Genomic DNA, 6,672 nt, shown 5'->3' on the forward strand with positions numbered 1-6,672 from the left:
GTCTTAAGCCACTGGGCTTAACATTCTATTGAAAACCAATCCTTGTTCTAAGAGTTAAGTTCAAAAGACAGAGTCTCTATAGTAAAACAACAAGAAAAAGGTTCAATTAAGTTTGACCGACTTAACGCCTGTTAGCTGGGAAATTGGCGAAGCAGAACATAACGTAGATTTGCGTCAAGGTGTTTGATGTGACCGAACTCGTGCTTGTCCCCGTTAGACTGTTGGGTAGGTATCTTCCGATGATGCCATAAATGAAAGTCGCCTCACTGGATTTTCAAGTTCAATTTCGGTTAACAAGACCACATGTTTCTTTAATTAAGTCATGTTGGAAAAAGGTAATGATAACACTGTCAAAAAATTGTTGATTAGGTACTTCCCCACAGAACTGTTCTGGAATTTTGAGACCTGTTTGAGTAGGAATCACGCTTTACATCGAGTTCGATTTATTTAATTGCCAAAAGCCTAACAAAAAAGGTTCTGTTGAAGAAATTATTTTTTAGAGTCCAACCCCAGGAAACCTTAGAAAATGGTGATAGATGTGTATGTAAAACTATGAACAACCAATTTTTTTTTCTTCATAAGTTTCTTAATTTGAGGTGAATCAAGTCATTTTCATCGAAAAAACATTCTTTTCAACGCATCTGGATGTCGAATTTAAAAACAAACCCAAAAATTTTATTCAATCGGAGTTGATTCAGGGGTGCTCAAAGCTTTGATTTTTTACCCTAAAAATCAGCAAGGGAATCAACAACGGAAATCGAGGAAATCGAAAATTGAATTTCTACATTTGATAACTTTAAAATGCATAAAACGTCTAAGGTAGGCTTGCCAGATACTTTCAGAAAAAAGCGGAACATTTCACGACAAAAAAGCGGGACACAGCAGAAAAAAGCGGGACATTTAAGAAACTCTAAAAAAAGTTTAATTGTATTGCAATACTTATACGGATACCATCAGCCAAGGTTATTTAAAAAAAGTACGCTGAGATTTTTTTTAACACGGATTGATTTTGGTCAGGTTTTCTTACATGATTTCTATTAACACGTTTTTTTTTGCAATAAACACGATTATTTTTCACGGTTCTCGGAAATTACATAGCAGCAAGGTTGTCAAAACAAATTCTGTGTTTTGACGATGAAAAAACCTGAGGTTCTAAGATTTTATCCAAAAGTTCTGTGATGGTTTTCTATGGCGCTTTTTTTTCAATAATGTCATTAAAAAGTCATGTCAATTTACGTCTCTTTTACATTTTCTTTGAGAAAAATCAAAGAACATTACTAATATTATCATGTTTTCCAATTCATACTTAAAAATTCAGAATTATAACGACTAAAAAAAAATAATTTTGAAAAAACGTATGAAATTTTAAAATTTGGTGGAATCTGTGAATATTTCTCAAATTCTGTGTTCTGTGACAAAGATTCTTTGATGAAAATTGGCTCAAAATTTGTCAATTTGTATAATTAAAGATTTATCTGTGATTTCGGCAAACTTGATTAACACGTTATTTGTGAGAAATATATCAAGTCCTACATGTAAATGCCGAATTTAACATCGTGTAAAAACCTATGTGCATTAACAAATATATTTCAAATTTGTTTCAAAAATTTAAAACTCAAGAAAAGTCCCATTATTGTATACTTGACTAATTAAGTGGAAAAGATGGTGTGTAAAAAGCAATGAACTAAGATTCTGTCGAAAAATCAAGATTTATAATAATTTAGAAGCACTAAATACTAAAGGTATTTAATTGGTTGAACGTGATCCGAATCTTATTGTAACTTCAGGGCTTTTTAGTATTGTCTTATGTAAACTCTGGAAAATTGATGCTTATTTTGAGAAAAATGACCTTTTCGATTTTTGTTTGTGTTGTGTTGCTTATTTTGAGAAAAAAGACCTAATCATAAAGAGGATAAAGTTTGATTTTTTATAGTGTTAATCTGTGATTTTTTTAAAAGTTTTCCTTGAAAAAAAGCGGGACATTTTGATGAAAAAGCGGGACGGCGGGACATTCAACAAAAAAGCGGGACATGTCCCGCTTTTGCGGGACGGATGGCAACCCTAGTCTAAGGAACGTATTCGAAAAAAATGCAACACTTTGTTTTGTGTATAGCTTTTGAACGTATGGTTCGAAATTGATAAAATTTTTAGTGAAGCTACCTAGTGATGTAATGTGTACATTAGGGTGTCCCAAAATTGCACACCCAAAATAATCCGCACGTCGTGGCTACGTGAAAAACTACATAATTTTTATCCAATTGATTTTCACGTAAATTGTACGGAAAAAATAAGTAAACACTCCCCTAATAAGAATTTTGGCTTGGTTAATATCGCGTACAACTTACGTGAATTTCAAGTGAGTTCAACGCGATGTGATGATGGAAGCAACGTAGAATGTGTTTAGTATTGAAATGACGTTTGAATCTTTTCTAATAATATTTTTTCGTCTCTACTCTCGGTAATAAAAAATAAAAACAAATTTAATTTTATCGCAAACATAATTTACACGTACACTGCCACTTCATTAAATTGTCAGTAGAAAACTCAATTCCGGGACCTCTATGTGGAATCCTGTGGAAACGGAATTTTTTTAAATAAGAATTAAACTACCTAATTGATGAATAATGTACCATGTGCGCCATTCCATTGCTACATGAAATATACCTCAAATTCCTACGAAATCTTTTTGACTGGAATCGTCTCCTCGATGCCGACGGCTACTTCTCATGGTCCTTCCTTTTCTACTCGGCGGAGCTTCCAGAAGCTTTCTCCGAAGCTGGAAACAAACACAAATCCCAGCTTAGAATGAATTAATTTCCGACTGGGAAATCAATATACACTTACCTCCACGCTGCCGACGCTCGGATTCACATTGCTTGTGCAAAGGCCCCACAGGATGATAAGTGTGGTCTATTGGTCGACTTCCGACGACAGAAAAAAAACAAGTAAGCTGACTGACAAGAAGTCCCTTTTCGAATAAGATTTTATTATCACTATTCATCTGCTATCATCCACTTGATATTTACGTGAAATTCATGTGTAAATTATGTGAAGGTAAAGTAGCTTTTACCAGGGCGTCTTTGATACTCTGTGGTTACACAAAATTCACGTAGAATTGATAGGATGCAACAAAATCTAAATTTACGTGAAAAATCCCGTAGAAAAAATTTCAAAATTATTTTGGGTGGATAACTTCTGGGAATCTGGGGGCTCACCCTCCAAATGGTAGATTAGGATGTGCAGAACAAACTTTTGTATGGGGCCGAGTAAAAAAAATCATGTTCGGAGGTTCTGCAAGCGCGATCTTTGAAAAAAGTCCACTTTCAAAAGATTTGATTTTAAATAAATTCTGGGTCCAAAAATTTTCATAAAATTTACATATTTTATATTTTTTTAAATTTTGTTTGAGTTAAATACTACACGTAAAAAATTAAAAATGAACCAAATTTGTATCAAAATGTAAAACAAGCAAGCTATTTCCAAGAAAAAAATTTTTTTGGTCCAAAAATGTTGTATTCAACTGACCAAATTGTGTACCAAGCGTAAAATATTTTTGATACCAATGCCATCAAAAGATGCGGATTTTTGTGCACTTAAACTTTGTTGAACAAAACATGTTGTTTGTATCATCGTATAAAGAGCTATTCACGGTTCAATCCTTAATAGAAATCACAATTTAGGATATTTTTTATTTAATTTATCAAATTTGTCTTAATAAATACCTACTTTAAAATCAAAATACAGTGAAAACCCGATTTTGCCACACACCGATTTTGTCTACCTCCGATTTTGTCTACCCCCGATTTTGTCTCATTTTTTCACCCGATTTTGTCATCATATTTTATTCAACGCAATAATACTAAATATCGCCTTTTTTCATTTTCATTGAATACCTTAACGTTGAAATCATTCTGAAGGGACAAACTGATGGATGATTACATCGATATTGAAAGTGAAGATGATTGATCGGGGACGTATCAAGATTTTTACACAAAAATGTCAAGTGTTGAACAGGTTTTTTGTTATTAGAATTTTTACTAAATCAAAGTTGTTGAATTCAATTATATCTAAATATAATGGTATAACAGAACATATTCAATTAACCTTAAAGTTGTGTTTTATTTGTTTGGGCTTTTTTCAAAGCAATCTCTCTTATACGTCGCAAGAAGATGACATCATCTATCGAGAGATCTAAAGCATCAGCCCAATCAACTATGTTGTCCAACATACGTACAGCTTCAACATCATTTATGTTCCCTGAAGTTTCACATGAAACATTTGGAGTAGATGCCGCTGATTCTAAGTCTGGTGCTACAACCGAAATTTTTAATGGTTCCAATGATTCGAGGGGCTCGTTCAATGCTGACTGATCATCCAGCGTCATGTTCAGAATTTCTTCATCCGTAAATGCTTTACTTGCATATCTCTTCCAGGGTCCTGTGGCAAAATAGTTTCATCGCTGTTGTTTACATCAATCAAATGGATCAAGGGAACATCATTTTCGTGAACGAGTTTGTTATTTAAAATAACTCCAATTTTCTTCCATGACTGCTGGATTACTGTACGCTGTATTTCACTCCAAGCATCGTGCATCCAGAAACATTTTGATTCAAACGGAAGCTTTGAATCTAATCTTCAGTAATTTATAGCCAAAAGATATAATTAGATCATTATGATTTGAACCATTTAAGATTATATTATTTTCTGATAATAGCGATCGAAACAAGGTGTTTAAAGAAACGTAGAAACAATATTGTATAATGTGTTGATGTAAATAGAAACTGTTACTAGTAATATGTCAAAAAAGGGAATATTTACTACAAAACCTCTACACAGTTTTATTGGGATGATATACGTTTTTTGTAGTAATTGATTAGATTAGAACGGATTAAAATCATGTTTTTAAAAATCTCCCGATTTTATCACTCTCCCCGATTTATCACTCTAAAATTCATCATGGGGGTGATAAAATCGGGTTTTCACTGTACTTACAAAAAAAGACTTGGATGGTTTAAGGAAGTCATCAGAAGGCCATATGCCAAATTTGAGCGGAATCGGACAACAGGAAGGGGTTGCACTGAATCTCAAGTGTGAAAGGGATTCTAAAACATAGTGTTCTAAAGAAGCATAAAAAACTGACTTTTCATCATATTTTTTTTCTTTACCAATCGATTGCTTGATTATGTAGATTTTATTAAAATTTCAATTAAGACTAACATTTCACCTGAAGACTGCAACTCGATTGTTAAAAAAGTTATGGATGTTTTAAGGATTGAACCGTGAATAGCTCTTTATACGACGATACAAACAACATGTTTTGTTCAAAAAAGTTTAAGTGCACAAAGATTCGCATCTTTTGATGGCATTGGTATCAAACATGTTTTACGCTTGGTACACATTTTGGTCAGCTAAATACAAAATTTTTGGACCAAAAAAAAATTTTTCTTTGAAATAGCTTGCTTGTTTTACATTTTGATACAAATTTGGTTCATTTTTAATTTTTTACGTGATGTACATATTTAACTCAAACAAAATTTAAAAAAATATAAAATATGTAAATTTTATGAAAATTTTTGGAGCCAGAATTTATTTAAAATCAAATCTTTTGAAAGTGGACTTTTTTCAAAGATCGCGCTTGCGGAACCTCCGAACATGATTTTTTTAAGTCGGCCCCATACAAAAGTTTGTTCTGCACATCCCAATCAACCATTTGGAGGGGATCCCCCAGATTCCCAGAAGTTATGCAATTTTGGGACACCCTCGTGTACATGTGCAGTTTTTGAAATTGTGTCTAATACAGAAGCTCATTGAAATTTTTTTTTAACCGGATCGAGCAAAAATCCAGGAAAATCCCATTGGGAGACCCAAAAAAACCTGGGAATCAATTATTTGTCCAATGTTCATTGATAAATCGTTAAGTTAAGGAAGTCCTAGAGGATCTAACTGAAATTCAGAATGAAGTGAAGATGATTGATTTCATCATGTTAGGGAATGTGAGAGGTTTTATTTATCTGTGGTTTTATCAAGCGCGATCCGAAAATTTCTATAAAGCAAGTGTTAAAAAAGATAATTTTTTTAACTTATATGTTCAGCTGACTAATAAGCACTCCTGATTTTATATCCACAAGGTAGAGAAGCTGCCCACCGGTAAAATAATCAAAATACAGTGGTGAAATTGTGCGCAGAATATTTGGACCATTGGTGGGTAGATATTTTGAAAAATTTCGAAATGGACTGCAAAACGATATCTTTAGCGGGATTTTGGCAGGTTTCCAATCAGAAAAGTTTCGTTGACAAGTCTTGCCTGTATATTCTGGAGATAAAAAAAAAGAGAAAAAATTGAAAAATTTGATGTGTATTACTTGAGAAGACTGGCGATATGTGGAAGCTGCAAATCAGTCAATGTTTCATACCGATTGGCACGATGAATGGCTAAATATACAAAAAAGACTGCCTCCAAATACGACCAAGGGCAGTGCATAGATTATATACTAAGGTTGTCAGATTTCCCGGTTTTATTTGGGTTTACCCGGATATTTAGTACAAAATTTACAAAAGTCCGGCCCGGTCCGGTTGTGCGGATTTCATTGAATAATGCCCGGATTCAGGGCCGGATTAAGCCTTCGGGGGGCCCGGGGCAATTTTTCGCGGGGGGCCTCTATGATTCGATTT

The sequence above is a fragment of the Uranotaenia lowii genome, chromosome 2 (genome assembly GCF_029784155.1).
Source record: "Uranotaenia lowii strain MFRU-FL chromosome 2, ASM2978415v1, whole genome shotgun sequence".
NCBI lineage: Eukaryota > Metazoa > Arthropoda > Insecta > Diptera > Culicidae > Uranotaenia > Uranotaenia lowii.